We start from the raw sequence: 19,054 nt of genomic DNA, 5'->3' as shown, positions 1-19,054 counted from the left end.
TATCTTGTTGTTTTAATTTGCATTTCCCTGATGACATATGACATGGAACATCTTTTCATACGCTTACTTGCTATCTGTATATCTTCTTTGGTGATGTGTCTGTTAAGGTCTTTGGCCCATTTTTTAATCGAGTTGTTTGTTTTCTTATTGTTGAGTTTTAAGAACTCTTTGTATATCATTGGATAAGTCCTTTCTAGGTGTGCCTTTTGCAAATATTTTCTCCCAGTCTTTGGCTTGTGAGCTCATTCTCTTGTTACTTTCTTTCACAAAGCAAAAGTTTTTAATTTAAATGTTCTATTTTCTACCTATTCTTGGTAGGACATGGTGAACTAAAAGGCAGAAAATACCTTTCATGACCATATTACTGTCAGGTATCTAGTACCTAAACTGCAAGCTATGATGAACCCTATGTATCCCAGGGCTCACTTGCCCAGTGCTTTCCAAAGAAGAGATTCCTGTTAAACTCTCAAAGAAATCAAAGCCAAACTATAACCCAGAGACTCTGTTAAGCTTATCTTTTCCTGGGAATCGTTATGACTGACAAGGGCCTAATTTCCAAAACATACAAACAGCTCATACAACTCAGTAACAACAACAACAAAAACCCAATCAAAAAATAGGTAGAAGAGCAAACAAGACATACAAATGGCCAATAGGCACATGAAAAGATGCTCAACATTGCTAATTATTAAAGAAATGCAAATCAAAACTACAATGAGGTATCACCTCACACTGGCCAGAATGGCCATCATTAAAAAGTCTACAAATAACAAATGCTGGAGAGGGTGTGGAGAAAAGGGAACCCTCCTACACTGTTGCTGAGAATGTAAATTGGTGCAGCCACTATGGAAAACAGTATGGAGGTTCCTTAAAAAACTAAAAAGAGAGTTGCCATATGATCCAGCAATCCCACTTGTAGGCATATATCCGGAGAAAACGCTAATTTGAAAAGATACACACACCCCTATGTTCATAGCAGCACTATTTACAACAGCCAAGACATGGAAGCAAGCTAAATGTCCATCGACAGACGAATGGATAAAGAAGATGTGATATATATACACAATGGAACACTACTTAGCCATAAAAAAGAATGAAATAATGCCATTTGCAGCAACATGGATGGACCTAGAGATTATCATACTAAGTAAGTTAGACAAAGAAAGACAAAATTCATATGATATCACTTATAGAAATATGACACAAATGAACTTATTTACAAAAACAGAAATAGACTTACAGACATAGAAAACAAACTTATGGTTACCGAATGGGAAAGGGGGTGGGAAAGGGATAAATTAGGAGTTTGGGATTAGCAGATACAAACCAATATATATGTGTATATATATATGTATATATATGTGTGTATATATATATGTGTATATATATATGTGTATATATATATATGTGTGTGTGTGTGTATATATATATATATATATATATATATAGCTGAATCACTTTGCTGTACTATACCAAAACTAACACAGCATTGCAAATCAACTATACTTCAATAAAAAATCTTTAGGACTTCCCGGGTGGCACAGTGGTTAAGAATCCGCCTGCCAATGCAGGGGACATGGGTTTGATCCCTGGTCCGGGAAGATCCCACATGCCGCAGAGCAATTAAGCCCGCGAGCCACAACTACTGAGCCCACGCGCCACAACTATCGAAGCCCACATGCCAAAACTACTGAGGCTGCATGCTGCAACTACTGAAGCCCACAAAACCAGAGCCCATGCTCCTCAACAAGAGAAGCCACCAAAATGAGAAGCCCGCGCACTGCAGCAAAGAGTAGCCCCCACTCGCCACAACTAGAGAGAAAGCCACGCAGCAACGAAGGACCCAAATGCAGCCAAAAAAAAAAAAAAATTAATTAAAAAAAATTTTTTTTAAAGACTTGCAGCATAATCACATTTACTGTGTCTTGCTGGCTAGTTTCAACTACTGTAAAACTTATAGCAAAGCTGAACATTCTTCAAACATATCCGGGTTAACATTTGAATTTATCATCTCTCTCATTTTACACTACATTATCTATGTATGAAAACAAAAAAAGTTACAAAAAAAGAATGCTGTAAGATCATCAAAATAGCTTTGAAAGTCATGTGAAACACTTATATTAGAAATAGATTTTGACCTATGGATAAACTTACTTATTTTGAAAATGCTTCTCAAAATTCAAGTTACCACTCATTGGTAAGTTGAAAATCAATTTAGTGATTCACAAATAGCATTTAGAAAAATGAAACAGAAAAAGCCAAGATAGGAAATATTATCGAGTACATCATACTCTGATATTAAAAGGCAAGTTGTTTCATCAATCATTTGTTTAAGACTTTTTATATAACTACACACACACACATTATGTTTTGGGTAGTGACATAAAATGTATTTCTTACATGGATCATTGTCAAAATAGGAAAACACTGACATAAATGATATTATTCCTTTTGAAATTCCCTAACACTAAAAAGAACTAATACCTCCTTGCCACTAGAGACCAACTACATATATTATCTTTGGTCTAGGGACTCTTTCCATATTAAAATGGCAGACGTTTGAGCAGAGGAAAAAACCACAAAAGGCCATAATAAGAAGATCTTTATATGTTCCTGCTATATGCCCAAAGAAAATGCCCAGCTTCAACTTCTTTCTATAGAGCCAAAAGATTAGGACTGGAGAAGGCATCTCACTGTAATAATAGAACTCCAATGAGTTCCCTGGAAAAATTCCAGACCATCTTTATTTAAAAAACAGATGAAGCAAACATAGCTGATATTCTGAAATAATCTAATTTGGTAGTTGGAAAATCCATCCAAACTCTATAAAGTTCCATATGCACACTCATGACAAAATATATTGATTTAAATTATGATGAAAGTATTATAAGAGCTATATACTTTATCTTGAATCCCAAGATAATAAACTTAGTCTTTAAGAGATTTAAAATCCTTAAAGCAGCAAGAAGAGTTGGAAAAAGATCAAAATACTGAAAACAAAAATCAACCAATAAGAATTTAAGGAAGTATTATGTCCAAACATGAAGAGAACCACTGCCTTAAAAAATGAACTAAATATCTGAAGGTGGTACTATACAAATTCAGCAGTAAGTTTCCTTATAGAGCATGAAATTTAAAAAATAATATAGTTATTTACTACTATTTAAGCAGCACAGGCTTAGCAAAAAGGTCTATTAATAACCTTTCAAAGAACATATAAATTAAGATGGTTGATAATGACCTTTGCTTTAAAATATAAAACACAACAATAAAGTTCTCAATTTCCATCCTCCAATATGACAATTAATTTCTTAGCTGTAATTAGTAAAATTTCATTGATGATTATATGGCTTGAAAATTATACAAAGCAATCTTATTATCCCACATTACCTCAGAAAATAACTGTAGCTTCTCAGCATTAAATACGTTCTCAACTTAACAGCACATGCAAATGCACATACAAAATTAAAAGGATGGCTAAATGTAATTTTAGACTGGATAGCATTCTTGTCTATATATCCATATTCACAGCAATAAGTGTAAGACAGTACTTTCCTTTGGATGAAAAGTTCTTTGTAATTATATTTGTATATTAGATAATCATTCATTCATTCAATAAAAATTTAATAAGCACCTACTTTGTGTTAGGAATTATGTTAAGCACAAGAGAGTTATGAACATAACAGTCCCTAATTTCTGCTCTTACTGAGCTTTCAACATATGTGAGTACATGTTCATTAAAAGTTGATTGAAACTCGGAGAGTCTATTTCCACAAAGTAAATGTTACATGAAGTGCTTAGGTTTCTTTCTAAGACTGTTCACAAGAATCTAACTGAAAATATACTAAGAGTACCTATGAATGTAACCATCATAATATTACCTAATAATTATATAGTAATAAGCTTTCAAAAGTGTTTTCACATATGTTCTCAATAGATTCAAAGAACAACAATATGACATACAAAAGGAGTAGTATCCTGGTTTTACAGGTAATCAAGCTCTGAGGCACATAGGCTCAAAGTCACACAGTAAATGAGCAATAGAGCCAATATTAGAATCCAGCCGTGGGAGTAGTGTTTACTTTCCCCCGTCTCCTCTTTCTGTTTTCCCCAAGCCTGCCAACACAGATGCCAGCATCAAACCATTTTGTGGTAAGGCGAGACTCAAAGATGGGATATAAAAAACATGATCCCAGGCTACAATAGGGTCTGTGGTGGGAAGGGGTAAAATGAGAAAAATCTTAATGATAGTGAAGAAGAAAGGGGAGCCTATAGGACAGAGACCACTCAACTAGATCATCTTTCACATATAGGGACAGTTTGTAAATCAGGTATTCAATTAAAAACTTTAAAAAAATCTGTTTCAAAAATTCTTCCACTAGAAAGCTGCGCAAGTATCATGTTAGAAAAAAGCTACTACGCTCTTTCCTTCCATACAACTGAGTTCTCAAAACGTAACAGACAAAGAAAATCCCACTCCCCACTCTACCCATTTAAATATGTTAGTGTTCCACAAGTAACTAGTCTTCCAGCCCCTCTCTCCAAGCATGGGAACCAAGTTATAAGACAATATTGCTTGTTTTAGGACGGCAGGAATGGATACTGATCTCTCCATTCCCTCTCTTCGCTGATGTTCAAATATTGGTGCCAATGCTCACATCTTTTTACTTACCCACCAGAGACTCTATCCAACTCTATGCAAGCTTTGGAGTTGGATATAAATTAAATGGGCTGGCACACTCCAGAAATTTCCTAATGATGAGCCTAACAAGGTCCTGAAGAAGCTATTTTGATTCCACAGTTGTAACCACATATCTAACTAACTTCATGGTCCATTACTCCATCCAAAATAAAAGGATTTCCTTATCTTTTTACCCTATACCCACAATCTCCTCACATAGGCAAATGATATAAACCTATGGTTCACAGAGTTTGAATTTGGGAACCAGTAAAATCTCCCCCCAAAACTGTAGCACTGCTATCAGGGTTCTCATCTTGATAAGACATAATATTTTTTTAAACCTATAATTCACAGTCTTCATCAATTCACAAAGGGATATTAAATATCATACAGCAGGAAGACTATAATCTCATAATAAAGGACGGTCCTTTACACTGAAGGGATTTCACTTAGTGAAAAATCATAATAGTGTATTTATTTTTCTCATCTACTTACAGAACTAGGAAAGCACCACATGCATCAGCACTAGCCCACAGACTATACCATTAAAAAAAGAGAGATGCATTTATTCTAAGCACGTATACACAAGAGTGAATATAACATGTGTACATTTGAAACATTATTAATAAAAATGAAAACATAGGTAATGACCACCAACTTGAGAAAGAGAGCATTTCAAGTGCCTTTGATGGCTCCCATGTATGCTTGATTGTACACACCTCCCTTCTAATCAGAGTTAACCATTAACCCAAATTCTATTTTATTCCTTCTGTTGTTCTATCATGTATCTATCCCTACACAATGCGTTGATTCTCTTTTTTGGCTGCGTGGCGCGGCTTGCGGGATATTACTTCCCCAACCAGGGATCGAACGCATGCTTCCTGCAGTGGAAGTGTGCAGTCTTAACCACTGGACTGCTAGGGAAGTCCCTTGATTCATTTTTTTTTCTTTTTCTTTCTTTCTTTTCTTTCTCTCTCTCTCTCGCTCTTTTTTTTTTTTTTTTTTTGGCTACACCATGCGGCATGCAGAATCTTAGTTCCCCAACCAGAACCCGTGCCCCCTACAGTGGGACCACTTACCTGCCAGGGAGGTCCCATGCATTCACTCATTTTACTTATTTTTAAACTTTATATAAATGTCATCATACTGCATGAACTTTAATTTGTTTTGTATATGCTTCCACACTGATGCCTGTAGCTTTAAATCATTCATTTCATTGTTGCATAGTATTCTACTGTATGAATATAACTATGATATTTATTCATTCCACTGATGATAGACATTTGGGTTTTCCCCATTTCTTTTTTTTCTATTACAGACAATTTGCTGGTACACATTTGTGAGAGTTTCACTAGGTCTAGGATACACTAAGGAGTATGCTCATCTTCAACTTTACTATGTAATATGCCAAACTGTTTTCCAAAATCACCAACATATGCATGCACTACTAGTAAATGAGAGTTCCTGTTGTTTCACATCCCCACTGACACCTGTACTTGTTGGACTTTAAATCTAGTGGGTATAAAATGGAAATCCACTGTAGTAGTAATTTACTTTTGCCAGTTTCCTAATGTTAAACTTACTTTCACACTTACTGGACTTTTGTGTTACCTCTTCTGTAACTAGCTATTCATGTCTTTTGTATATTTTTCTAGTGGGTTTTGGTGTTTTGGGTTGATACATAGGAGTATTTTATTCTTCCTAGATATTAATTCATTGTCAGTTATATGCATAGCAATTTGTTTCTTCACTATTTTTGTGGTATCTTTAGATAAACAGATATTCTTAACCTCAACAAGGTAGAATGGGTCAATCTTCAGTTTGAGAGGTGTGTGTGTGTGTGTGTCTTGTTAAACCCTTCTTTACCTCAAGGATATAAAAATATTTTTCTATGTTTTGTAAAGTTTAATAGTTTTATCTTTCACATTTAATCTGGGATTGATTTTATATATAGTGGAAGAGATCTATTTTCATTTTTTCTCATACAGATAACTAATTTCCCCAAAACAGTTTATTGAGTAATATGTCATAAACTGAGTTTCCATACATGCTTGAGTCTGTTTCTAAGTCTCTATTGTGCTTCATTCATCTCATTGTCTCTATCAGCATGAATACCACCTATCTTATTTACTAGAGCATTATGTTAAGTACTAAGTAAGCCCTGACCCTTGTCTGGCTCTGCCTCTTCAGGAATGTCTTGACTCTTCTTTGCCCTTTGCTCTCCCTAGAGAGTTACGGATTACCTTATCAAGTACCATGAAAAAAATCCTGTTGAGATATGAATTCAAAACACATTGAACACACAAAATCAATCTGAGAAGTGACATGCTAATAACACTGAATTTTCCTATCAGAAACATGGTATGTCTCTCCATTTATTGAGAATACATACTCTTAGTATTATACTTTTCTACTTAAAGGTATTTCACACCTCTTGTTAGATTTATTGCTATGTACCTTATTTTCTGTTATTTTAAGTGGTTATTTTTTAAATTGGCTCCCTTCTCTCAATAACTCTTACTAATTCCCTTACTCTACCGACAGGTTAGTCACACTCTAAAAATAAATTTTTAAAACACCATGTCCAGCATTCTGATGTTCTTACTAGGAAGGTTTTCTCTGAACATTTAGTTTGCCATGTTACTGGAAGTGAAAGTTCAGCTACATGTCTTCATGTTTTCTTATGTTTCCCTACTTCTTGTCCCTAAACTTAGCAATCACAAATTAAACTCTTGAAGGCAGAGGCTACGAATATCATTTTTTGTTTGTTCTTGCTCTCTAGTACAGAACTAGGTACCAAGCAGGCTAAATAAAGGCTGGCTTGATAGAGGAGACCCTTGGAAAATCCTGTACTCCCCAGGTGGTATTTGTCCTTCTGTTACAAACATCCTTCCTCCACCTCGAAAAAGATGAGTTTGCTAAACTTTCAGTGTTTCATCCTTAAATAAAATTTAATATATGTTCAAAGTTACCACAAAGAAATGGAAACAGAAAAGTTTCTATGAAATTACTGTTTATCTTCTCTCAGAAATTATACAAATATTACTTGGTAAATTAAATTGATATTATCTTGCTATACATTCATTAAAAATACAGAAAGCTTGCCTCCACATGCCTCAAATACGGAAAGGAAAATTGTAGCAGCTAACTCTACAAATGAAACTCTTTTACCATTCTTGCTAAGAGGGAGATCTCAACCTCTCAGACTGTGAAAACAATTGGGGGGGGAAATCCCACCAGAAAAGAGCTGAGAAACTAGCGCAGGTATTTTGTGACAATTCTTCACTGTTATCTTAATAAATAAATAAATTGGGGGGGGGAAGGAATATATGAATGTATATGCTTATGGGGAGAAAAGCACCCTTTAGCGTTCTTAATGTTCAACTTACTGCTTTGTTAAAGAAGCAATTAGTAAGGACTGGCAAGGATAAGACAGACTCTCTCACCTTTGTAAAGATGCTTAAAACAAAGCTGAATTATTCATTCTCACTTTTCAATAAATGATTTCAAAGTATTTCAGTTTCCCCTGTAGGAACAGCCGAAGAACACAGATATTGCAACATTTCACAAGAGAGATTTAGAAAAATATTTTATTCTTATTTTCTTAACTTGCCAAATATTATATTCTCTTTCATTACTTAATAGGTACTTTCATAGCTCTATGAAGCAACTCCCCAAACACAAGGAATTTCAAAACAGAAAACAACCGTGTCTTAAGAAATAACTTCAGAAATCTAACTTATTGAGGGCTCAGAAACTTAGAAGAAAATCAACATAACCTCTAATTTATACTATTTCTAAAGAAAACAATCTACCAAAGCACAACAGCTAGGGAAAAAAAGATAGTGGGGGTGGGGAATAAATTCAAGTTTTCTTTTAGGTAAAACAATTTTCATGAAATATAACACATGTATTCAAGAACACACTTGTTAGTGTGTGTATGGTCTCATATATGTTCAGAATTGACCCTAGAAATGTCTTGCCAAGGAAGGAGGAATTGCTTTGGTTCAGGAAGGAAACTGACTTCTAGGTCTCCTTTGGTCTGTGAGCCACTCTACTGAAGGTACTCAGCATTAGTCACCTGAGATTTTGTTAACAATGTCTAAAATTGTCACCCTGGGGAATCTGGTACTATATCTTCACAACACTACACTCTCTGTTAAAGAAAATCCCCCTTTAAAGTTTTCTATTAAGTTAGAAATATTAGATATAGACCCATCACTCCACGTTTAATGCTGCCAGAGCATTCAAGGTGAAGGGACTTCACAGGTTTAAGAGAATTTACTAAAGGATAAGAGAAACACAATACTAAGTGTAGACATTTTAATTCAAGACTAGATAAACCAAACATGGCCTAAATTAACTTTGATAAAACTGATTGAGCAGGTAAAACTTTTAGTTTTCAAAGTTTTAAAATTTTAAACACAAAAGTTAGTTTGAAATGGATTCATGTAAGTTTTGGCACAGCGACCTTTTACATTCTCTCACAAAGCACTACAATTGAAAGATGGTTTTTTAAAAATAGAACCGTGAAAATAGCTTTTTATGACCAGAGAAAGAAAGGGTAGCTGCAAGATAAAATTTAGTAACTCATCAAGCTTTGATAATAATCTCAAACGTGATTCAGAGGGAACAGAGCATCTGTCTGTGAGATGAGCTATAATTTAGTCTCTAGGCTGCCTTAGCATTGTCCTTATTCAAAAGTACAGGGAAAAGAGAGACAACAAGCCTAATTAATCTACAAGTCTTTTTTTCTTGATAAACAACTGAAATACATTACATTCAAACAAGTCAGCCTAAAACAAATACCATCCTACTTAAGAGATTGTTATCATACTTAAGTTAAAACTACTTTGAAGTAAACTGGTACTTAGTCTTCAAACAGGGAAAAAAATCTGGAAAATACACAATTTTTGGAATAATCCAAATAATTCATCATCATAATCTAAACAGATAACAAATGAAAGATTATCTTGACGTGTGTGGGTGGGCTTTAGTGAGGAGAGCCAGAGACTCCCTAGTTCCTCCAAAAAAGAAGAAAAAAAATCCTAAAATGATGTAAGGAAACCACAGTGCAAAAAATAAACAAGTTGTTTTTAAGGGAAAGTGACCCACATTAAATTGGTATGAATCAATATGTATAAAGGAGACTCAGCCAGAAAACAGGAACAATAAGAATCTTTGCCATTCTAAAGCACTCGCAAAACATAAATTTCTATCACCATACCATGTATAAAACAGAAAAAGAAAATAGCTGATCTGTAATTCAGTCCAGTATAGTTGAATAGTTAAAGACTATGGGCTTTGACAGTCCTGAATTTGAAAGCTGCCTCTGACACTTACCAGTTTTGTGAATTTAAACAAATTTCTTAACATTCCTAATCCTCAACTGCCTCACTTGTAAAGCAGACATAGTAACTGTGCCTATATCTTGTGGGGTTGTTTCAAAAGTTAAATATAATTCTGCATATAAACCTTTTAGTATAATAGCCAAACTCAGTAAGTGCTCAATAAATGGTAGCTATTAGTATGAGTCCAGCAAATATCAGCAAAACGAATGTCGTTTTAAATAAATGAATGAATCAATCAATCAATCTGTCTGTCTGCCTGGTCATCCACTCTCTCTCGTTAGCAAACACAGGAACAATATGACACGTGAGGTTCATGTCAGAGAAGGGGCTACCAGCACATGAAGATCACCTAAAACTGCATTTATTCATTAAAAAATGAGCCTATAAGCTTCACAGTGGCAGGAACCAGCACATAACAGGTACTCAATAAAGATATTTATTCACATATTCACTTATTATAAACATAAAAGTACCTACTATGTTGCAGGTACTATGCGAGGCATGGGGGAATATATACTTATAATATATAAATATATATATATATATATAACAAACAGACATTTATTTACGCTCAACAACTCTCTTCCTTTTACACTAACCCGCAATTATTTTGTCAGTTCAGTATTTGTCTGTAAGAGAGCCCTTGCCCCTACAGCCACTTAACACAATGCTTCCAAGCCGTCTACTGATCCTGGCATTGCCTCCTACAGATCCTACCCCTCCACCAAAGCAGTCCACCAAGCTCATCCACCAAGCTCCACTCCCTTGCCAGCATCCCACACTCACTCTGCCACCATTCTTTTGTTGCATACACCAAGCAAAGCCTAACGTTACAGAAGAAAATCCCATACTAGGTCAGATTGATACCAACCTAAACGCTACTTGGCAATCCCACTATCATGGTTCCTCCACTTTCTAGCTGTATTCCTAGTCCAGTCGATCCCTTAATCTTCACAATGGATCCCATCCCTGATGCCTTCTCTGAGAACCTGCCCTATTAATTCTCCTTTCTACTATAGTATTTCTCTCTACTGACTTACCCCTGTCAATGTCTGAACATGCTCAAATATCTCATCTTAAAACAAATCTCCTTTTTGTCCCATGTTCTTTTTCTATCTACCCTACACATTCCTCCCCTTCAAAGGCACAATGCCTAAGAGTTTGCTATCTTAACTGTCCCCAAATTCTCATCTTTCTTATTCCTCATCCTATTGCCATCTAGCTTTATCACTGTTTCCAAAACTGATTTCACAAAAGTTATCAAAGGTATCTTGTCAATGGATAATTTTTCAGTTGTCTTAATTGGCTTGACTTTTGAGTTATATATAAAACTGTAGGTCACTCCCCTTCCTTCATAAAACCCTGTTTCATTCTCCTGGGATATAACATTCCTTTACAAATCTTCTTTGCCAATCCCTTCTCCAACAGATCTTTAAATGCTGACACTTCTTAGGACTGTGTTCCAACTCCTTTATTTTCTCAATCTACAGTTCTTTCCAAACTTTTCACAGCTCACAATGAGAACTATATTTTACATCAAGTGTGTGTGTGTACACATATGAGTATCAGATAACAATTTCACAGATCAGATTACGTAAGCTCTGATCTTTTGATCCTATTCTATTTCATTAAAAAAAAAAAACCAAAACTGTACTGTCTGAGAATCACTAAACTGATCTACACAATTGTTTTAACTCTGTCGTCAATTACTATATTTAAGCTGATGACTTCCACATCTACATATCTAGTGCGTAAGTGTCTGTTAAATTCTAAACCCATAAAGCCAATTTCCTCCTCAACAGCTCCACATGGATAAAGTCCTTCAAACTCACCATGTCCAAAATTGGAGTTCTCAGCATCTTTCCCCCAAACACAGTCTTCCTCCATAGTCCCCTATCTTGGTAAACTGCTGAACTAGTTTCCCAAGCAAAATATCAAGGAGTCATTGCTGAGTCCTCCCTCTCTTTTTCCTCTGTCACCCCCCAACCCAATCAATCACTAATCCCTGACAAATTTTCCTCTATATACTTCTCCACTTTTTTTTTTAAAACTCACACAACTGTCACTCTCATCCAGGCTGTATTCACCTCGCCTGGGCGGTACAGTCTAGTAATGAGTCTTCTCTCATATACTGTATTCTTCCAAATTTATAAATGCAATTCTAATCATTTTGTGTTGCCTACTCTTAGAGTTATCTATTGTTGTACAATAAACCACTCAACACTTATTGGTTTAAAACACTAAAATTATTTGCTCATAATTCTACAATTTTGGCAAACTGGGGGAGGGGGGCAGATGGGGACGGCTTGTCTCTAATCCACATAGCATCTGCTGGAAATCCCAATATGCTTTCCTCACTCACATGTCTGGTCCTTTAGCTAGGTGACTAGAACAGCTAGGGGGTGGCCAATTTGGGCTTTCATATAGCTGGTAGTATGTGGATGGTGAGACTTTTACATGGAAGCTGACTTCCTCCAATATACAAAAATAGAAGTTACCAGATCTTTTTAATGCCTGGTCTCAAAAGTCCTAGAATATCACTTCTACTACATTCTATTGGTCATAGCCAATAGACTGGCCAACAGACATGGCCAGCCTAGAACTAAACAGAGGTAGGGGTGGAAGAGGAATAGACTCCATTTCTTGATGGGCAAGTTGTAAGGACACATAGAAAAAGAGCATGTGAGATGAAAGACATTGGTGCAGTCACCTTTGAAAATGAAATATACCACTGTCCACCTAATTTACATTCCTTCCACATGCCAAATATACTCAATGCCCTTTCCCTAATCAAAATGTCATCCTATTACAGCACTGGCTGTAAGGCCAGGATCTTGTTATCTAAATTAGGTTCAAATGCACATGTACTCCTTGGGTTTAGTTAGGCATATATGGTTTCTTTTTTTTTTTTTTAATTAAATTTTTTTTTTTAATTTCTGGCCACGCAGCATGCAGGATCTTAGTTCCCTGACCAGGGATCAAACCCATGTCCACTGCAGTGGAAGGGTGGAGTCTTAACCACTGGACCACCAGGGAAGTCCCCATATGGTTCCTTTGATACAGCTCCTCTTAAATCAAAATCCCATTGCCTCAAAAGATAACTTATCTGCCCCACTGCAGTAAGCCAGGGATAGAATTGCAATAGACACTTGAGTTCAAAAGCTGTAGGGAATAGGGAGTTACACAGAAGGCACATATCAGTACCATAGCAATTGTGAAATCTGCTAGGGACATGTTATCAGCAACTTGACTAGAACAACAGTTCTGCTCCCTGAAAACAGTCCTCTGTCACTGTTGACTCTACCCTCTGGGCTCCAGCTCCATCCTCCAGGTCACTCTTCCTGTTTCATAAGAAATGGTTCACGTTTGCAACAGTGTAGCTTTCTCAGCTTGCTTCCTGCCCATATAAGACTGGGATTCCGGGCTTCCCAGGTGGCGCAGTGGTTGAGAATCTGCTTGCCAATGCAGGGGACACGGGTTTGAGCCCTGGTCTGGGAGGATCCCACATGCCGCGGAGCAACTAGGCCCGTGAGCCACAATTACTGAGCCTGCGCGTCTGGAGCCTGTGCTCCGCAACAAGAGAGGCCACGATAATGAGAGGCCCGCGCACCGCGATGAAGAGTGACCCCCACTTGCCGCAACTAGAGAAAGCCCTCGCACAGAAACAAAGACCCAACACAGCCATAAATAAAATAAATTAATTTAAAAAATATATAAAAAAAAAAAGACTGGGATTCCCCACACATACAAAGGTTCTTTTTAGTTGAACTTTGTCTATCCTTTTATGTCTAGGCTGCTGATGCTTTGATTAGTACCATCCTTGTAACAACTTTGTGGGTTTCCTATGAATTTTATTGGAAATAACTCCATTAAACAGACGTCACACCCACTAATCTCTTTGAGATAGGCCACTCTCTTCTTTGGGCTGTCTGTCATGGTACTGTAGGACAGCAGACTTAAGAGCCTTGAAGCTCTTTGGACTAGGTGAGACATTCTTATAAGGTATGCCTTTAAGACTCTTTTCAGTGCTTTTTTCTAGCTGAAAGGCTCTAAGAGGCATTGTCTTAAATCTTTCTGAGGTCTCAACCAAAAAAATCTTACAGAAGAACTCTTGATCTGATCCTTATTTTGAGGTCATCTTTTTGCACCCCGGGATTTGAGAAGAATTAGATAAGCAGAGGGAAGGGAGAGAATGTTCCACAATGGAGAATGAGAATAAATATAAGCACAGTCTTATGGGGAGCAGGGAAGAAAGTCATCTAGCTAGGTTCATGATGGGGGAAAATATGAAATGAAATTGGAAGGGAAGAATAAAGTCAGAAATACTAACAGCTCTAACTACAAGATTATGAAATCTGTAATTTATGCTCTTTATTGCTGGTTTCTGCTTGCTGATCCAAATGTTGCTATATCAGATACACTTGGAGAGCTTCATAAATACACAGACTCACCCTAGAGATTTTGAAAGGTTGGAGAAAAAGCTATATCTAAGCAAAGAAAGCTCCCAGGTGATTCTCAGATACAGCCAGACTTAGGAGCCACTGCTCTAGGCAACAGTCAACCACTGGCTTTTTGAGAATGGGAGTGTCGTAAATGCAGATATCTAATGAAGTTTCCAGTTATAAGCTTGAATAATAAAAATCTGTATTTTCATTTATAATTTTCTATTTCTCTTTATTCATATAATTTCCCTAAGAGACCTACTTCATAGGATCCATGTTTTCTCTGACCATATACATCTATAAGAACCCTAGTCCCATCACAGTCTCACCTTAACATGTAACAATGATTTTCTGTTTGGTTGTCTTGTTAAGAAAGATGAGCCTGGTATATTGGAAGGCAAAGTCCTAAGAGGAGTTAGGATACTATGGTACTAAGTAATGTAGGTATGGAATAATAAGGACCTGACCTAAGACGATGATAGTTAAGAAGGAAAATGAAGATAAACACCAGAGCTGCGACACTTTAAACTTCTAGAAGAAATCACAAAAAATGTTCTTTGCAACTTTAGGGTAGACAAAGATTTCTTTAATGGGGGGGGGGGGAAGAAGCTCGAGTCATAGGGAAAAATTGATAAATTGGATTTCATCAAAATTAAAAACATCTATTCTTTGAAAGAAATCATATAGACAATGAAAAGGCATGCCAAGACTGGAAGAAAATACAACATATACAGCTAGCAAAGGATGATACTGAAATATATTTTAAAATTCTTAAAACTCAATAAGACAAGCCAAATTTTTAAATGGGCAAAAACATCTGAACTGACACTTCAGATATACAAGTGGCCAATGAGCATATGAAAAGATGCTCAACATTATTAGTCATCAGGGAAATGCAAATTAAAACCACAATGTGATATTACTATACACCCACTAGAATGGCTAAACTAAAAGAAATCAAGGTTACAGAGCAACTGAAATGTTCATACACTGCTGACAAATGTAAAATGGTATAACTACTTTGGAAAACACTTTTGGCCATTTCTTATAAAGTAAAACATACACTCATCATATGATTTCACAACTGTACTCCTAGATAGTACTCAAAGAAAGAAAGAAAAAAAAGACTCCACATAAAGCATTGTACACATAATGAGGTTATATCGAAAGACACAGGAGCCAGAGCTAAGGTTTGGAAAATTTGAGCCTCAAAAATCTAATGACTAAATTGATCAAAACTTAAAAAATATAAACGTCTGGAGTCATATCTAGGTTCAAATTTTAGCTCTATCACATATTAACTGTGTAAACTACATTAAGGAAATTACCCTTACCAACTGCTCAGTTTCTTCATTTGTGAAACAGGGAGAATGATTTATATACCATAAGGTTCTTATATGAATTCCAGGAGCTAATAATGCATGTAAAAAGCACTTAAGAGTCACAGGGAACTTTAAATGTTAGTCATTATTACTATCAATAAGGTTTTAGAATTCTTTCCATTCAGAAGTTGAAATACTGATCTAGAGTACTTGAGTTATGGCAGACCTATCAAAGAGGTTTTCTAGATATTTGTTAATCTCCAATAATTTATCTTCACCATAACCAAGAGTTAATGGGTTTATCTTATTTCAAACACACCTCTGACACCTGAAAACTATGATGTGGAATTTCAGTAGGTAAACCAGAGGGAGATATTATACACTACAAAAACCCAATAGGTTGACTTTAACAAAGAAGTACGTTCAGTATGTAATTCACTCTACATATATTAATTTACCCATAACATACCCAGGAACATTTAGGTGTAAATCAAGATATAACTAACACTACGGCCGCTGTAAATGCAAAAGTTAGAGGTTGTACATGGCCATTCATACTAAAAGAATTTCCAAATGAGCCTCTATAAGATGGTGAAGTACAGCAAAAGTCGAAATATCAGCCTTCAACTCAAATAGAATCATTTATTTAAAATAATAATAATAGTAATAATATTGTTGTTGTGGTTATTATTAATCAGCTATCATGAGTGGTTATCATTTACCAGACTATGTTCTAAGCTTTTTATATGTATTAATGCATTTTAAGCCTTATAAAAATCTTATGTGCTGGATAGATACTATTATTATCTTCAGTGCATGAGTTCTTTACATTAAAAAATTTTTAAGCCAAAAAAATATGTCACCACTAGAAGTAGACGTTATGTCTTCTTTTTAATCTAAAAAACTGGTACTTAGGAGGCAATAACCATTTATCCTGACTTTCCTATAGGTACTATATTTCAGTGTTTACTAGGTAGCCTTAAGATAATTAAGATCTCTTTCTTACAGAAAAACTTCAAGTGTAAAAAGAATGACAGAATTAGAAAATCACCATTTTTCCACCCTAATGTTGTAATTGATCTTGATCATCAAAGAGTGCTTACACCTTTAGGTGAAAAGTTGATGGGGAACAGAATATTTACTAGGTGCCAACTGTTTTTTACTTTCAGGTTATAAGGGGAGAAAAGATGCAACTTTCAATTGAAGAGGATCAGGCTGTCACCACCTGAACTTACTGATCAATCTCACATCACTAATAGTGGGACAATCGTATGTTGAGTGAATTCTCATGCGAGGCAGCATGAAGTGGTACACATCCCCTAGAAAACAATCTTGCCAAAAATGTTCAACCTGAATGTAATCAAGCTTTTGCATTTAACTTCCAGTTCACAGAAAATACAAAAGACAGGGGGAAACAAATAAAACAATACTGCAAGGAGGCAATCAAATCCAAAAGGTCAAACACTCTGTAGGGACACTGACCTAGTTTCTTAAAAAAGTCAAAGGCACAAGAGAAAATAAGAGTAAACAAGGAGGCTCTTTGGGATTAAAGGAGATATAATTATATAACAACCAAATGCAATGCATGAACTTTTCTTGGATCCTGGTTTCAAGAAGCTTATTGCAAAAAACTTGGGGACAATAGGGGAAATTTAAATTTGAGCTAGGTGTTAGCTTATATTAAATAATTATCATTAACTTTGTTAGATCTAATAAAGGTTTTATGGTTATATAAGAAAATGTTCTTAAATTTTAGAGATGGATTAAGTATTTGGGGGTACAACATCATGAGGTCTATGATTTACTCCAAATATTCCAGCCCCACCCCCAAATAAATAAAATAAATCCAAAAAAAGGTTAATAATTTCTTACATCTACCTGATGGATTTATTAGTGTTCATTGTTCTATTCTCTCAAATTCCCTGTTTGCCTGAAAATGTTCGTGACACATATGAAAGTAGTTTTAATGATTAGTAACTAACCTTTTTGTTGCTTCATTAAATTCCAAGTTAAAGACTTCCTCTAAATATTCTAGTACACAGATATATGAATCAGATGAACCATATTTATTACAGTCAAAATTCTGGTGCACAGAACAAAAAAATCACGTAAGCTGCATTCTTTCAGAATTTTATCTTAATGAAGCTTATTTATACCATTGTGTACCATATATCCATTTTCAAAAAAGCATTTAGAAACAAAAATAACCAATTTTCCAAAATATATTCAACAACCAAGCAATAAATTTTAGCATAGTAGTAATTGTTTTTATCTTGTTAAAGTTTTTCCAATTCCTGCAATGCTATGTAAAAAGGTCTCCATCTAACATGACTAGAAAAACATTTTCCACTGGAATAAATTAGAAAATGATCATGTAGCTTACTATTAACCAGTTAATATTCATTTAAAAAGAAGTAACTAAAGCCTACTTTAAGGAATAATTCATAAAGTAACAACACTAAAACCTGACTAACTATGCAGACAGTATAACATAATTGTCAAGACTAAATTTTTAAAAATACTTGATAACCTAAGTACATATTAGCTTTCAAACACCAAATTTAAGTTCTTAGTTTTAAAAGCAGAAGTCTTTCCACCACAGTTACCAGTAGTACCACAGGAGAGTTCAAAGCATTTGATCAAATAAACTTTAGCTAAGAAGCAGAATCCAATATACAAAAGGTATCAATTATGAATTAGGAATTCCATAATCCCTGGAAGTCCCCAAGACTCCTTTAAAGGGTATGCAAGGTCAAAACTAGTTTCATAATACTTTTTCACTGTGTTGACATTTTCACTGATAGTGCAAAAGCAATGCTGGATAAGACCACTGGCACTTCAGCACATATCAAAGCAGAGGCACCAGATTGCAGTAGTAGTCACTGATTTCCTCACTGCCATGCACTTGCAGTAAAAGAAGGCCAGTTTCACTTACAAATGTCCTTGACAAAGCTAGACATAAATTAAAGAGCTTTGCAAAAACTGTAAAACAGTAGTTCTCAGCCAGAGACAATTTTGTCCTGCAAGGGACATTTGTCGAGATCTAGAGCTATTTCTAGTTGTCACAATCAGGAAAAATGCTATTGGCATCTACTGTGTAGTGGCTAAGGATGCTGCTAAATATCCTACAATGCACGGGATATCTCCCCTCAGCAAAGAACTATCCAGCCCCAAATGACAATAGGGCCAAGGCTGAGGGACCCTGAGGGAAAAGAATACTACTCTTCTCATTCTCACTCAACTTTTTTTTGGTGGGGG

The 19,054-nt window shown here is 35.6% G+C and overlaps 2 protein-coding genes across 16 annotated transcripts in view; both read right to left on the bottom strand.

Annotated features, from left to right (window-relative positions):
• Nucleotides 1–19,054, bottom strand: part of OSBPL8 (oxysterol binding protein like 8) — a 196,692-nt gene that overhangs the window by 74,107 nt on the left and 103,531 nt on the right. The window lies entirely within an intron of this gene.
• The window catches only part of BBS10 (Bardet-Biedl syndrome 10), a 178,724-nt gene that overhangs the window by 82,565 nt on the left and 77,105 nt on the right, over nucleotides 1–19,054 (bottom strand). The gene's annotated exons all lie outside the window — the stretch shown is intronic.

The sequence above is a fragment of the Balaenoptera physalus genome (genome assembly GCF_965194825.1).
Source record: "Balaenoptera physalus genome assembly, chromosome: 13".
In the NCBI taxonomy this organism is placed as follows: Eukaryota; Metazoa; Chordata; class Mammalia; order Artiodactyla; family Balaenopteridae; genus Balaenoptera; species Balaenoptera physalus.
Note: the sequence above shows the minus strand (reverse complement) of the source record. Positions and strands in the feature narration are given on the sequence as shown.